Below are 16213 nucleotides of genomic sequence, written 5' to 3'. Positions count from 1 at the left end.
TTTTAATTGTGATCTTGGTCTTTAAATGTTGATGTTTTTCATGTCAGGATTTGGACTTCAGCCTGAAAATTGAACATAGCAGTCAAACTTTATTTGTTCGTTTGTTTGTTTGCTTGATTGTTTCTTTGTTTGTTCGTATGTCTATTTATTTATTGATTTTCAAAATCTTGACTTCTTTGCCTGAGTGTTAATCTCGATATTTTGAAACTTTGTCCTGGAATAGTGACTTTATTGTCCTCGCCATTCAGTTTATTTACTTTTTAATTTGCAGTCCAAGCAAATTTTTATTCTTTATTTGAATTTAGTTTAAGGTTCCACGGTGGTGCAGTGGTTATTACTCCCCCCTCACAGCTAAAATGTCCAGTTCAAATCCCTGCTTGGACCTTTCTGTGTGGAGTTGGCATGTTCTCATTGTTCATGTGTGGGTCTTCTCTGGACACTCCGGTTTCCTCCTACAGTCCAGAAACAAGCTTCATAGGGTAATTGAAGACTCTAAGTTGTTCCTAGGTGTGGATGTGTGTGTGGATCTGCAGACTGTCAACCTGTCCAGGGTGCAACAGTAGTTAGGATAGGCTCCAGCAACCCATGACCCCACAAGGAAATCAGTGAATTCAGAAAATGGATGGATGGAAATGATGTTGTAGTTAGCACCTCTGCCTCCCAGTGAGAAAGTCCTGGTTCAAATTCTAGTTGAGGCTTTTCTGTGTGGAGTTTGCATGTTCTCCCTTTACTTGTGTGTTTTTTTAGGCAGTCAAGGAACAAGCTTTGATGCCCCTCAGTTGTTTGTCAGAGTGGGTGATTGTTTGTCTCTGGGCAGTCCAGGTTGTATTCTGCCTTCACCCTTCAGTGGCGATCACATGACCACAAAAGGGAACTTCTGAAAATTGAATTTGAATTGTAATCCCAGAAAAATTATTTTATTCAGAATCTGTATCATGTCAGAACATCATGGGGAAAAGGAAATCAAACCTTGACTCTAATCTCCTCCTTAATGAAATGTTGCCCACTTTTTGGCACATCTCCTCAGGGGTCACCACAGCGAATCAGCTTTCACTGATCCTCACATTTGGTTTGGGAGAGACTTTTACGCCGGATGCCCTTCCTGACACAACCCTATATTTTATCAGAGCACAGGGACAGACTTGGGCCCCCTTGTGGTTTCATAGTAAGGCAGTAGCGTGAAGGGTCTTACCTAAGGACCACACGGGATTCAGGTCATCTTGGTCCTTGAGAAACAAACCCAGATTTCTCATGTGCCAGTCGTATACGCAGCCATCTGAGCCGTCCAGCCACCCCCTTTCCTAAACGAAATAAACAATTAAAACATGAAAAACACACTATTATCATTAAATGTCGGTATAAAACCAAAGTTAAGGAAATATTGAAGCATTTTCTACAGGTTTCACTGTTGACAACATTCTATTTAAAGGTCCCTTTTATCTGAAGTTTCATGAGTCAGTCATAAAACGGCATCATCGCACATTTTAGCCTCCTGTGAATACTGAAGTCACTCAGAATCGAGTTATATAGCATGCCATTCCTACATTTAATGACCAGTCCTTCAGCAATCTTCTCACAAGAAATAACTTCATTTGACTTGGATATTCATTTTACAAATTTGATTTAAAGCCTAAACACATCTTAGTCTGGGCTTGATGAAAGCAATCAATTCATGACTTTTTCTGAAGCCTCCTCAGTTGGTTTGGGCAGAAACTGAGGTGGGGCACAAACAACACTGCCGTATTCATCCCAGCAGCCCATGCTCTCTCACCTGTGCAAATTACTGTGTGTAAACAGACAGGATCACACCAGTTTCATGTGGTTAGCCACTTCCCTAGCTGGGGCAGGCTCTACTCAGGAGAAATAAGCCATTTCCTGCTCACTGAGGGAAAGATATGCCCAACTGTAACAGACTGCAATTTTTTCCAGATGGTGGATAGATTTTATCTAGCTGGAGATTTTACAAGGCTCAACAGGACACATGCTCACTAATGCAGGATCTTCAGAACACCATACTTTAATCGAATCATAATAAAAGTGGTGCTTTTCAATAGCAGTAATGTAAAAACATCATATTACTGTAATTTCAGATGGGCAGGATGAGACAAATCTTTTTTTTAATTATTATTCTTGCCTTGTGAGACGTTGGCATTTGACTTGGATTAAATGTTTATTATCAAATCGCATGTAACTCACAGAAGATACAACCACAAGGGGGCACAATCTGGTGCTTTTATGTACTTCTTTCAAGTCTGGATGAATCCAGAGGATTTTTTTCAGGACTCGAAGAGAACTTGATGTAAACCGAAGCTAAATCAAATATACTAAACTCAGGACGATTCACCGTGGCGACCCCTAGAGGGAAGAAGTAGAAATACAAAGATGTACGTGTTTTTGAACGTTTAAGCCTTAAACTCTGTTCACACCTTATGCATGTCAGACGCCTCTCCTTTGCCACAGTGTGTGGGAGGAGCTACCAGCCAATGTTTTTTAGCATGGTCGCTACAAAGAGCAATGTCTGTATATGATAAGGTTTATTTATGTTGAAGAGTTCTATAAAAGTATCAGTAATCACGCCGTCATATTTGGGTTCATGGGATCATTCATGTACTTCCGGTATGGTGAGTTTGACCCCCACTGTGAGAGCTGTGTCTGAATGACGGCCACTTCCGCTGCCTTTCTGTCTCTCTCTGAACGAGTTTGAAGGTTACAGAATATTTAGGGTTCAACCGCCTTCACCCAACAGGACGGGCTATGTAAACCCAGTTGCCCTGAAAGGGATAGAGCAGCTTAAGGAAATGGATGGATGTTTAGGAGGAGTACTTCCAGATTTTTCCACTATTTTGGATGTGTATTCTATCTGCTGATCGAGTTACTGAAAACGTCATGTCACCAAAGTTCAAATATTTGAACTCTGGCCTCGCCACTCAAGTCGTGCGGCAGGACTTCAGATAGCAAAACGCCAAAACCGGCCGCCCCGACACATGAATCACATTCAGTGTGAACACAACTTAAGTCACAAATTCGTTTGTGTCTGCAAAATAAAAATGAGATATTCCACACGAGGCAGTTGGTCCACATGAAACATCAAGGTCGTAGACATTTCCACCTTTAAGGCCCATTGGGCAAAAATGTTTGTGCACTTTTTTTGGGTGTGCCGTAACGGACACTTAAACAACACATAAGGGTAAGTAACTGGAAAGTAGGTGAAATGTATGGAATTTCGATCTTTTTCACCCCCCCCCCAAAAAAAACCTTCTGCATATGAAGCCTGTTAGTACTTTTGAAGTGATAAACGCGTGATCCTTGCTTGCAGCCTGACTATAGGAAATGATAAAATTAGACAATCTGAGGGTAGTCTGTGTGGTCTTCCTACATGTACTTCCGTATCACTTATATACTTTGTGAGAAAAAAATGTATTATGTGGTCAGTAAGGAGCACCTTACTAATAACTGGTGTGGTGTAAGCGACAGGACCACCTGGTCATCATAAGTGTGGGTAAATTACATCATTCTTACAAATACTTCATGATACACTTAACACACAGATGCCAATTAAATTTTAATTAAAAAAATGTTATCTTGCTGAGTATTTCTCCTTTGTTATCTCTTTAAGACAATACCAAAAGTCTCCAATGATACAACTTTTCTAATCGTCATAGCAACCCGATTAGTAAAAATACGATCCAGTTATGAACATAACACTTATGCTGCAGCTGCTTTTAAATAAAATGAGCTCATTTACTGCATTGATTATCATGTAGATTATTACATTAGAAAGGGAAAGTTGTAGTGTCATGAGCATTATCATAGTTTTACATAACAATTAGTTCACTTACAATGTTTCTTTCACACTATTAGCAGGTTTAAATATACAGACTATTGTTTCAAAGCTGGGATAGCAATCAAACTACCACTGTGCAATAGGGAGGCCTCAGCAGAAACTTCAAGATCACCTGCTGCTACCTGATGTTTTGAAAAATCCTTGGCGTGGTCAGGAGTGCAGATGGCGGCAGTCATGCGTGGATGACATTCTCACAAAATCGGGAGACAGCACGGCGGTGGCAGCCGGATCGCCGGCCGGCAGCAGTTCTGATTGGAAGATGTGTAAATATCTCCATATCAAGTGCTGCCGGCTACCAGCCACTCGGTAGCCCAGGGGATTATGAAAAAAAATCTGATCATTAGCAACTCAGATTTTAAGCACACATTATATTTTTGACAAATTACAAATATTTGTAATAAGATGCCTCCCAACAAACAGATTGTTTGGTCTTCTTTGTATTTTTCTCAGCATCAACCATTACTTGTCAATAAGCAGGCCTCAGAGTTGCTGTGGTGCTATCAACTCCGTCTTGTGCAGCATCAGTAACATTTCCCTATTTGTACCCACGGTGGCCAAGATCGCCAGATTGACCTCAGGTCAGTGCTTGGCCCTCGCCCCTCGTTGCAACCTCGTTGCGTTCCCGCGCTACTACCGTACCATTTCTGACAATCGAACTGTGGCAGTGGGATGGCAGCACAGGGGCAGGGGGGTGGCTGGAAGGGGGCAGTCTGAAATTGGCATTCCGTCTAATAATTTTGGGGATCAAGTTATCAGTCAGTTGTTGCACTGATGCCTTCCTACCTCTTGCCTGTCATGCGACCTCCAAATGTGCCACTGACTGATGTCAAAAGATTAGATTAGGCTTTTTTTAAAAACCTTTGCATCCATGCAGCATGTGTTAAAATGCAACTGCTGCCTCCAGATTACAAATGTCGCAGCACCAACACCTGCTCACTCCCAAGTCATCACATATTGACATTTGGTTAAGGACTCCTTAAAAGTAAAAAAATATATATTTTGAGTGTTCCCAAATTGTCGTTTTTTGTTGTGCTGGCTGTTCCCATTAAATAACGGGTCCCCAACTTTTGGACTGAGAACTGGAAGTGGTCCAGTACCAGGACGTGGAGGGTACCATTACCCTAACACAGTACAGGTGTCCTAAGCCTAACCCGATACCGGTTTGTGTCCAGTACAGCGTCCGGACCCGGTTTGCACCTGGTACCGGGTCTGGGACCAGTTCAGATCCGGTATCAGTTCTGGTCCGGTACCCTGTCCGATGAAAAGTTAAAGAACCAGTATCAGGCTCGGGTACCGGTACTGCACACATCTCGAGGACCAGTCTGCATCCGGTACCGCGTCCTGAGGGTTGCAAACTTTTGATTTTACAAACAGCCAGCACGTCAAAAAACTGTCGTGGAGGCGTCCTTAACCAATCGTCAATATGTGACGAGTTGGCAATGACAATGTGTTGGCTGTGCATCTTAAAATCTCACATTTAGGGCGTTGCATGGTTGTCTTTTGGGGTATGTGATCGTAGTCTAAAACTGATCCATCTCTTGCAGCAACAGGCACAGTGTGAATATGCTGTCATGCAAGTTAGATGAACAAAGATGGCGAGATTTGACCATATTTATGTATCTGATAGTGAAATTTAGAGCAACTTTAAAGTGAAAAACATATCTGATGAGGTATGGTATCTCGCCTACTTTTTCTTTGATGTGTGAAATGAGAACCTGGGAAATCAAACCAACAACTTTCTTTCTTAGCTACCAAAATGGAAGCAAATATGACTCATTGGTTCTTGTCTTAATAGAATAAATCTTGTAATGATGACAACTATGTATTTTTTAAAAAGTTCCTACTTGTGAAAGTGAGTTGTTTTTAGGCAAACTTCTCTTCATTCTTTTTCCTTTGGATAACAGAAGCAGTCGTGCAAGGTCACTCCAACACTGCTCCAGTTACCCAGCACAAGGCTTTGTGTGCACGAGTGTGTGCACATGTGCATGGACAGCGTGTGTTTGTGTGATAAAATGACATTCCAGCCAGTGAGGAGGCATGTCCTGACTTGTCCGCAGCCCAAAACACAGTCAGTGAAGTTTCCATGACCTCAACTCCATGCTGCTCAAAAATGCAAACACATGCATGCATGCACACATTCTCTTTCTAGGCCGCCTCCTCCTATTTCCTGGCCTTCAAATCTTGCTGATCCATCTTTTTTTCTTATCCTGCAACATTTTCCAAATTATTATATATTTCAGTGTTCACCTGTACAAAGAAAAGTCAGTGATGTGTCGTGCAGCAGGAGCTCTGACGTCTCCAGAGTGGTTGCATCAATTAACTTATATTTAAGTGGTTTCCTGAGAGGAGTTGTTTGGCTAATAATAGCTCAATGAAGTGACAAATATGCAATTAATCTCACTCTAATTGCTTAGCAGGTAGTCAGTCAGTCATAGTCCCCCTCTGTGATTTCTTGCTCGCTGTCTGCAGACTCTGTGCACACGAGTTTAGCCTTTCACAGCTTCAGGGGTAGAAATGTGTGCTCATGTGTTGACAACATGGTCATTCAACGAATCAGCACATTTAACTTCAAATAAAACAATAAAAAGAAAAGTCTGTATGGATAAAAATGTTGTCTTACTGGAAAGCAGAACTTCATGGCAGATGGTGTCTTCTATGAAAGCATATTTTGTGGTCAAAGTCTAAACGTTACAGGAGTCCAGCAGCCATATTGGAAACACTGTATGCACTTTTCTACACTTTAATTAAATGTAAATATGTTTCAATTCAGAATTTCACACACTTACGCATGTATTGTAGAGGGAGAGAAGATTTTTTTGCAACATCTGCAAAGATGGGAAATACACATTCCAGAATGTGATTTAAAACGATAAAAAAACACAAGAATCATATTTTCCGCACTATAGGGCACACCAGATTATAAGGGGAACCAGGGGCATCACTTGGTTCTAAGAACAGTGGGGGCTTAGCCCCCAAGAGAAATATATAATGTGAACGAAGTTAGTGCATAAGCACAATATTTCACAAAAACAGAAAACTAAGTCTGGGAAATCGGTTTTTAATTGTTTTGAACACATTGAACATCTTAGGCCACCAATAATTTTTATTTTATATTTTAATTAAAGGCTATTTTGTTCAATACAGTACAAAAAGAAAGCTCATGGATTGTGTTTGCTATATTAACAAGAAAAAAAAAAAAAAGTAATTCTATTTATGGACCCAGTCAATGATGTGGGTGTTCCCTTTGAATAACAGGAGTGCATGACAAAGCACTGAAACGACGCTAATACTGTAAAGTGGAATGGACAGAGTTTTATTATCGTATAGCCACTTTTTTTGATGGGGGCTGAACTGTTGTAGTAGCCTATGTAAAATGCACTGAACTTCACCACATTAGACGAAAGAGTCAGACAAGTCTGTCAGTCGGTCAGGCTTTAAATACGTTCAAAGTGACTCTTTAACTTCTTTGTAACTTGCTACGCGTTAGAAGTGTTAGCGCCTTAGCATCTTGTTTTCAATACATAAAAAGACTGATATCGCCAAGACAAATGTTACTTTGACTACGTTAGCTCCCAGCGTTGTTCATAACATGTAAAAACAAAAAAAAAACACAGTCCAACACTGCTAAGTGTTAGTTGTGTTAGCATATTAACAATATGCTAATGTAGCTAACTTTGTTTACAACATGTCAAAAAAGAAAAAAACAGACTGTCATTTTACAAAGCGACATGTACTTCTCAATATTGCACTGACATCATTAAGCACAACACAGTTCGACATTGCTACACATTAGCCATGTTAGCCACATTAGTGAATTCACAATACCTGCAATTCCCAGCCTTGTTTTCTACACCATTATAAATACAGACTGATACAGCTAAAACAAACAGTACTGTGACTATGCTAGCTCCTACCCTTGTTCATAACACATGAAAAAAAAACAGTCTAACACCGCTACATGTTAGCCACGTTAGCTAACCTCGTTTGAAACTTGTAAAAATCAAAACCCAAATCAGACTGTTATTTTGACAGAGCGACATGTACTTCTCAAAATATTACTATCTCAGAAATATTCCTCTCACAACGCTTCAACATCAGTAACCACAACCAAACACACCGGATCATAAGGTGCACTGTCATTTTTTTTTTCAATATAAAAGGCTTTAAATGTGCCTTATAGTGCTGAAAATACTGTATACAAATAGGAATTTATTCAATTTTTCATGTTTCATATTTCCCTCTTGTTTATCTAACTAGAACATTTGTTCCCTCACTGCTGGCTTGCTGTCAAGAAAAACAAAGAAAAAAAAAACAGAATTTAGCTCAAGGTGTGTTCCTTTGAATAAAATAAGAGATCCAACCTCAGTCTGTTTTGCAACACAAGAATATAGAACAAAATTTCACTGTCCTCTAATGTTTTGTTTCATGGCAACAAGTACAGGAGACGTGACATCTTCCTACTTCACATTCCAGCATGTCCTACCGAAAGCCAAAGATTTAAGAACACAATTTGCTATAAGGAGAGTTAAAGCAGAGAAAGGATCTGTGTTGTGTCACAAAACTCAAGAGGAGAAACACGGAGAATCTGTCAAAAGAGTTTTACTAGAAGTATTTTCAGCTGAGATGATGGTTAAGAGGCCCAGGAGTTAGTGTGCCCCATTGAATGGTTTGTTTCTGGAGTTTGGCAACACTTTTGAAGTTCTGTCCAAAGCTGAAAGTAATATATTTGCATGATCTAAACAAATTGACAATGTTGTCAAAACGAGATTTTATTACTTGTGTCTTTTAGCTAATGCTAAACCTTCCCTGAGTACCAGTGAATTCAAAACAGCGATCCTGCCCTGATTACCTCCTGGATAGATTATTGTAACTTTTGTGTCACTCAACAATCACTTGACGGGTCCTATTAGTTCAGAATGCAGCAGCACGACTGTCAACAGGAACATCCAGATGAGCACACATCACTTCGGTACTCAAATCAATTCACCAGATCCCTGTAGGTTTAAGAGTTCAGGTTAAACCTTTACTGTTTGTTTTTAAGGCTCGTCATGGTCTTGCCCCAGTTTAACTGACGTTTTAACTAATCACATCCATTGTAGAGTTTTGATTCATGTGCCTGTTTACACCTGTCACAAACAGCTGGTTCCAGGTGCAGCAGGTTTATTAGTTCAGACAGGAACTTAGGACAGCTAAAATACCACAAAGCTAAATCAGGGTCAGACAGGCGGGGCATGAGCATGGGATCATCCAAGAAGTGAGTAGAGAAGTAAGAGTCCAGGCGAGGGTCAAGGCAGGGAGCAGGCAACCATGGTCAGGTACACAGAAGATCAAGTCCAGGTAGAAACGCTCAGTAATACAGGCAGGGTGGCACAAACAATACTTCGCACTGAGTGAGACTTTGTGTGCTGTTTAAAACCTGCATGCTGTCTTATGGGGTCCAGATGACCCCACTCTTATATTGATGTGTGATCCCTCCCATGACAAAGGTGGACAGGATTTCGTGTCTGCCATGGACACCAGTGAATGGCAAATGCCGTGTACTTATATAGCGCTTTAACCTTTCTTGAGGGCCCAAAGCACTTTACAGTCGCAGACCCATTCACCCATTCACACACACATTCACACAGTGGTGGAGCCAGCCTTCCTTCAGAGGCAAGGTGGGATTCAGTGTCTTGCCCATGAACACTACAACACAAGGCGGGAATTGAACCTGCAATCTTCTGATCAGGAGTCAACCGCCCTACTGCTGCACTGCTGTTATGCTCTGAATTTTTAAACTTTAGTACCCAATTTTCTCAGTTTAAAAACTACCTTTTATCTCTCTCTTTTTTATTGTAAAGCAATTTGATCCCTTGCTGGTATCGTAAAATGTTGTAGGAATAAAGTTTTAGTCATTATTTATTAGAAAAAAGGCTTTTTCATTGATTCTAACTGCACAAAACTAGATTTCAGGGCTAAGATACAGTAAACAATCCAATCACATGACTCACATGAGGTGATGCAGGTTGTGTCTCCGCTAAAGTGTGAATAAAAATGTCAAATCCAACAATAAACAGTTATTTCATTCATAGTTTTCGTAAATCATACATCACATCTGCTTTGAGCTTGTCTGATTACTCTTGAGTTGCCTGCCTTTATTGCCTGTTTTAAATCTTCAATTATTGCTGTAATTTGGACGTTTTAAGCAACTGTTAAAAAAATACAACAAAGTTTTTTAATTAGGAAAAAAAGAGCCATTCTCAGACGTTACAAAAAGACACAATTTTATATCACATGGTGCTCAAATGCCATTACAGTTGGCTCAGTTGTATATGTAGAGGCATTCCATAGAAATCTAATTCAGCCTCATTAGAAGGATTTTGCTCACGCCTTCCAGTGATTTCCCAGCAGACATGTTAAAGTCATGTTTTAATGGTACCGTTTCTTTCTGTAGCCTAAGCTGGCCCAAAAAAGGAAAAAAAAGAAAGAAAGATGACAATAAGAGCAGACTTTAAATGTGCTACATTTGTTGGCATTCTTGAAAGAGGAACAAGTTATGTGCCTCATGTGGCGCAATCACACCCCGTGATGTGAAATATTGTTTTAAAATATTGTCTTTCTTTCTGTGATGTGTGAGTGTTCCTCAGCTGATTCCCTTCTTTTGCTCTCGTTCCCACCACTAATTAGAGATGGAATTCCACTGCTGATGGCTTTAGTGCAGGATCAGAACACACCCAGCCATTATGAAGAGAAACTCAGGGAGCCATAATGTGGCGTGGACTTAGCCACTAAAAAAACGGGGGGGTTCAGACATGGGAAGGCGGGGCTGCTGACTGTCTGTTAAATCCTTTGGAGTTCTGCTTGCATTTTGACTTGTGTGATTGTGTCCCGTTTGCCTCCTCTCCTCTTTATTTATTTTTTTCCCCCAGGATGCAATTCTTCTTCACCTTGCTGCATTGCAATTGCTTTTGTTTCCTCTTGTGATCCTTCCTACTTATCTCCCTCTAGTCACAAGTAATGCTATGGACTCACCGGGCATGTGTCTATAAAGAACGGGCTTACAGTCATTCTTGTATCTGACCAGCGACTATTGATGACATCATCAATTGGGAGTAGCGCCCGATTTGAAGACACTGTTTGTCCATAACTCTCTTTTTGGAGGGCTAACTGTAAGTGTAGGGATCGGGGAAGAATTTGGATTGGTGTGAAATGTTGAAGCAGTGTAAATTTCGCAAATCTTTCTTTATTTTCACAGTTCTATTCTGATAAATGGACTCGGTGATTTATAATTCAGGACAGACACAAACAGTAATTATTAATTTCTCCTTCATGATCAATTCTCAAATGGTTGGAAGTCTGTGTTTTGAAAAGGACACTACCCATATGTCACTACTAATTCTGAGTTCATGATTGGTTAAAGGTCAACTGGTTCTACCTTTGTTGCACATTCAATGGTCGCATGTTTTGTATGTACAACCCAAAAATGGTCATAGAAACTTGCGTACCGACACACAGACTTGTAAAGAGTACCTGAAAACCATATTTGAGTAAAAGTACAGATATCCTACTGTAAAAATGACTCCATTACATGTTACAAGTCACCAATTCTAATAATACTTGAGTTAAAGTATTAAAGTATCCCATTTTAAAATAATTCAACTATTTTACTCATACTGATTGTAGGCTCAAAGAACATCAAGAAATGTTGAGAACAATAAACTGTTTATTTATGAGGTTTTATTTCTTGATATTAGGAATGAAAATAAAGGAAATTCCACTCCTAAATGGCTGAACAAAATAAAAAAGGCACAATCACAAAAAAAAAAAAAAAAAAAAAAACAAAAGCAGCAAAACCTGGTAAATTAAAATTCATAGCAGACTAAGATATGATTCACCGCTCAGCCTCAGACGGGCCAAATTTTTTGTTTAGCTTCAACAAAAGCTAACGATTTTAACATGGGAGTCAATGGGAAATTGCTCACTCTAAGCACCAGCCTCTCTGGTCAGTTGCGGTACTGCAGGGGGGATTAGGGGGGAATTTGGACACAACCTTAATCTACAATTCAAAAATTGAATGCCTTGGAAATTTCCCAGAAGTCTTTGCAAAAAAACAGTGTGCATCGGTGCTCATATTAGCAAATATAGACCACAATGCATAGCTTTTGAGCAATTTTTACCAAAAAAAAAAGTTTAAATGTAATTTTTTTAAATAATCCATTAACATTTTCATCATCAGAACAGAGTAAAGTCATAACTAGACATTGTAAAATGTTTGTATTGATTAGAATATCATTACGTGAATTTGGTGACATTGTACTTGCTGTTGAAAAAGAAAAAAAAAAGTAGTAAATCCAGGTCACTGTATCTACATAGTGGTTTTAGTAGTTTGGGATTAGGGTGGGAATTTGGACATAGCCAATATGAACTTTTGACAGGAACTAGTCCCTTGTCTTCTGCCAGTGTCTCAGTGGTCGCGCTCGTAAATCCGACGCCTTTGAAACGCCTTCCACCCAGCGCAACCAAACACACACAAAGTGGCACGCAGGCCCTTCTCATTTCTCTCCCACTTCTGCCTCCCTCACTCAAACTCAAAACACATGCACAGTTGCACGCACAGACGTACGAACGTGAGGGCTTTGAGGTTGTTTGTGTTCACATCAGATACAGCAGCCCTAATGTTTGTTTGCAATTTCCACTGGCTCAGATCCACTCCGCCAAGCCCATGGGAATTTGTGGATCAGCATCTTCTCAAAAAGCTGCTGGGCGTCAGAGTGCATGACTGAGCACAGAATGAGTTCAGCAGCTCTGGATGTGTTTTATGTGAGGTTGGCGTTGGTTTCTGCGCTCTTTCATACATTAAGATATGTTGCAAAAAGGGACAAAATAGTAATATAATTTGAGACAGAAACATATACATCAACTTTTTTTCTTAATTTGTTCAATAATGTTTTAAAACAACCCAAATGTTAAATATAAACTAAAATGCTCTTTAATTTTAGTACCACAAAAAGACTGGGTAATTTTTGCAGAGTTTACATGTTCTTTTTCTGTGTTCAGCAGTGGATGTACCAATATGTATCGGAAAGTTGAATGCAGAAGTCAGTTTTCCGTTGGTACCGCAGAGTTGTCAGACTGCGACACAGCAGCAGTGTGAAAATGCAACTTTTTTGCAAAAACAGGCAGAGTTTTTTGGGTCAGTGTGACCGCTCACTCAGTTCACACACTTTCTTAGAAACCACAAAACAACACAGGCGCCTGCAGTGGAGTGGGATACACCGGCACACCTGTGCGTGACCTACAACAGAGTATGACGTCTTAGCAGCGCTACTGTTTTTAAATCAGATTTCACTGAGTTATGCATGAGGATTTCACATTTAAACATATTACTCACACTTCTGAACAGTTAAAGAGAGAGTTCTGAAAAGATCTAAAACTATGTTGCACTTGCTTAGAGGAAAAATTACAATTTTTTTCAGACTAAAAGTCTAAGCATTAGTCGTAAATGTCTATAAAAAGGCCTAAAAATTGAAAAAAAATATATATATATATATATATTTGCATATATATGTGGCATCCCTGGCCAAAATGCAAAATAAAGTGACTTGTACTCTAAAAAATACATTTGCATTTCCCATTTCTTGATAATATTTTTCATGTCATCTGATCATTTCGTTACAATCTGGGAAAGAGGTTGTTTCAGTTTCTCTCTTCTACTTCCTCAATGACCTTTCCAGAGCTGACTTAGCAGTATGGCGACAGAAATGTTAGTAAACAGCTGAATGGTGTCATGTGGACGGCATGGTCCACGGCAAAAGCATAAAAGAATAAAATACCAAGGTGGAACTTGAGCTGCATGGTGGTGAGGTGGTTAGCTCTGCTGTCTCACAGTAACTAGGCCCTGGTTCAAATCCTGGTTAGGTAGTTTCTGTGGAGTTTGCATGTTCTCCCTTTGATACTTGGGTTTTTCCTGAGAACTCCAGTCTCCTTCCAAATACCAAAGATGTGCTTTATACTTACATCCACGGTGGCCGTAGCTTGCCTTAAATCAACAGTTGCTAGATCGGCTCTAGCAGTCAGAAATGGATTCAATAGGACCAAAAGATGGATTGTTGTTGGAAAATTGTTTGATCTAGCTTTCAAATCACTTGATAACACAATTTCTCCATTTTATATTTGCCTTAATTAAAGTTGTATCAAGAGTATGTGGAGGTTCTATTTCATCAAGACTAGGGCTGGGTTATTAAAATCAAGCAATCGATTTGAATCGATTTAAACGTAACATCAATAATCGATTCATAAAAATATAGATCGATTTAGCACGTAAAGCTAAAGTCCGATATCTTGATGCTAATGTTTAATGAAATTTTAAATAGGACGGCTAATGCTAACGCTCAGTCGACCTAAACATACATTGCTGACTATATGAACATCTTTATAAATTCACAGGCAGGAATTTTCCAAACTCTTTTGATTTTTAAGTAACCATTTGTGGTCTAAAGCACAGTTTTTTCCTCATACTGTCTTCTTATTCTGGAATAAAGTGTACTGCTAAAGCTTGATCACCACCTAGTGGCCAAACTGAAACATCCTCCAGGAGAACCAGAACAATGTTTACAATGTTAATGATCTGAACATTTTTGTTAGAGTTTCTCCTTTTGAGAATCCTTGTGCTATTAACAATCTCATTATTTCACTAGTACATTTTACAGTATTTGAACTGCATCAGATTAATATAAATATATTCAAAAGATATAGTAGATTATTAATGCATTTCTAAACAAATGTGTAAACTCAAAATTAAATTAAATTGAGAGGATCAAAAGAATTGGGAAAAAAAAAATCGGTGAATCGAATTGAATCGTTTCTGGAAATTATTATCGATACCCAGCCTTAATGAAGACACTTCTGGGGCCACTAAAACTATAGTCCCATTGCAGTCCTTGTTTGATTTATTTAAAAATTTTTATTTTAAATGTGCTTATCCTGTTTTGAGTAAAACAGACATAAGTTTATTGGACATTTGTCTGAGTTGTTGGTGGGACTGTTAGGAGGAAGTAAGCCCACCCCTACTTCCCATCAGGCCCCAATTTTCCCTGTCTAGTTACCCAATAAAAGATGCAACACAAAAAAACTGAAGCCCCATTTCACCCCAGTCTCAAAATCCAGGAGACTTGAAGCAGCTTTACAGGTTTTATTCAGTTGATCCCATAAAAAAGCTAGAGCACTAAGTTTGGAGTGGACCAAGGCCAAAATAGCAAGCAAAACAAATCACAATCAAACAAACCAAACAAAAACTGGAGAAAATGTGGTTCAAATTAAATAGCAGTCTACAACTCTGAACATGTAGCTGGCTCTGGGAGAGGTGGGAGACATCAACTGAGCCTGGCGTGGTCTTCTTCCTGGTTCCTTTTAAAGCGGATGCAATTCCAGGTGTGATGTCTGGCAGCCAATCCACTCCTGGTGCTGGAGCACCATCACACCAATCACAGGCTGGAACCTGCACATTGAGGTTTACACAAAAAAAAGAAACAACACAAAGAAACGTCCTGGGACGTAACACTCTCCCAGTAGCTCACAGACCCTCACAACCTCAACCTGACATTAGCAATGCAACAATGCCGTCCAGCTTTGAGCCAGATGCAGCGCAGACAAGGAAACCGAAGTCGTCTATATGTCTACAATTGGATGCATCAGAAAGGGGCGGAGCATGGAGCCGGTGGGTTACTGAGTGAACCCCTCCAAGTATTTTATAATGCATTTTTTTCCGTCTGCACCTGATTCAAAACACTTTAATTAAGAAATACTAAAAAATATAATTTAAACATCTTTATGTATGTCCTCCATCCCCACCAGAACATGTTCAAAACACCAGTTTTTTCATCTCAGTAACCCAGTTTTGACGTCTCTTGAAAGACATTTCTATTCTCTGTTACATGTTTGTTACCTAGAAGCACAAATCTGCTGCTCCTTGTGTAATCGCAGCGTAACACATAAAAAAAGAAAACATGTCTTCTGTTTCCTGCAGGTATGGGAGCAGAGAGAGATTCAGGGAGAAGATCATCTCGTCTTGACAGGATTGTCAGGGTAAGTGTTAACATTTTTCCTTTTCTGTCTCTCCCATCCTGTCTCACTTTGTGTTTTCCCTCTCTTTCGTCTTGTCTCTCTTTCTCTCCCTCTCAGAGCTCTTACAGCTGATTGCATAAATAATGTACAACATGTAAATCCTCTGCAGCTGCCTGCCGTGCGCCTTCTTTGTTCCTCTGTCAGTTCTTGCTCTCAGGTTGACACGGAAGGCTTTCTCCAACCTTGTCACCTGTCCTTCCTCCCTTTCTTTTCCTTCTCTACTCTCTCCTCCAAGCCTGAAGCTAAATTATTTGTCATCCCTTATTT

This window comes from Oryzias melastigma, linkage group LG16 (genome assembly GCF_002922805.2).
Source record: "Oryzias melastigma strain HK-1 linkage group LG16, ASM292280v2, whole genome shotgun sequence".
Taxonomy (NCBI): domain Eukaryota; kingdom Metazoa; phylum Chordata; class Actinopteri; order Beloniformes; family Adrianichthyidae; genus Oryzias; species Oryzias melastigma.
The sequence above is the reverse complement of the archived record's forward strand: the minus strand, read 5'-3'. Positions refer to the sequence as shown.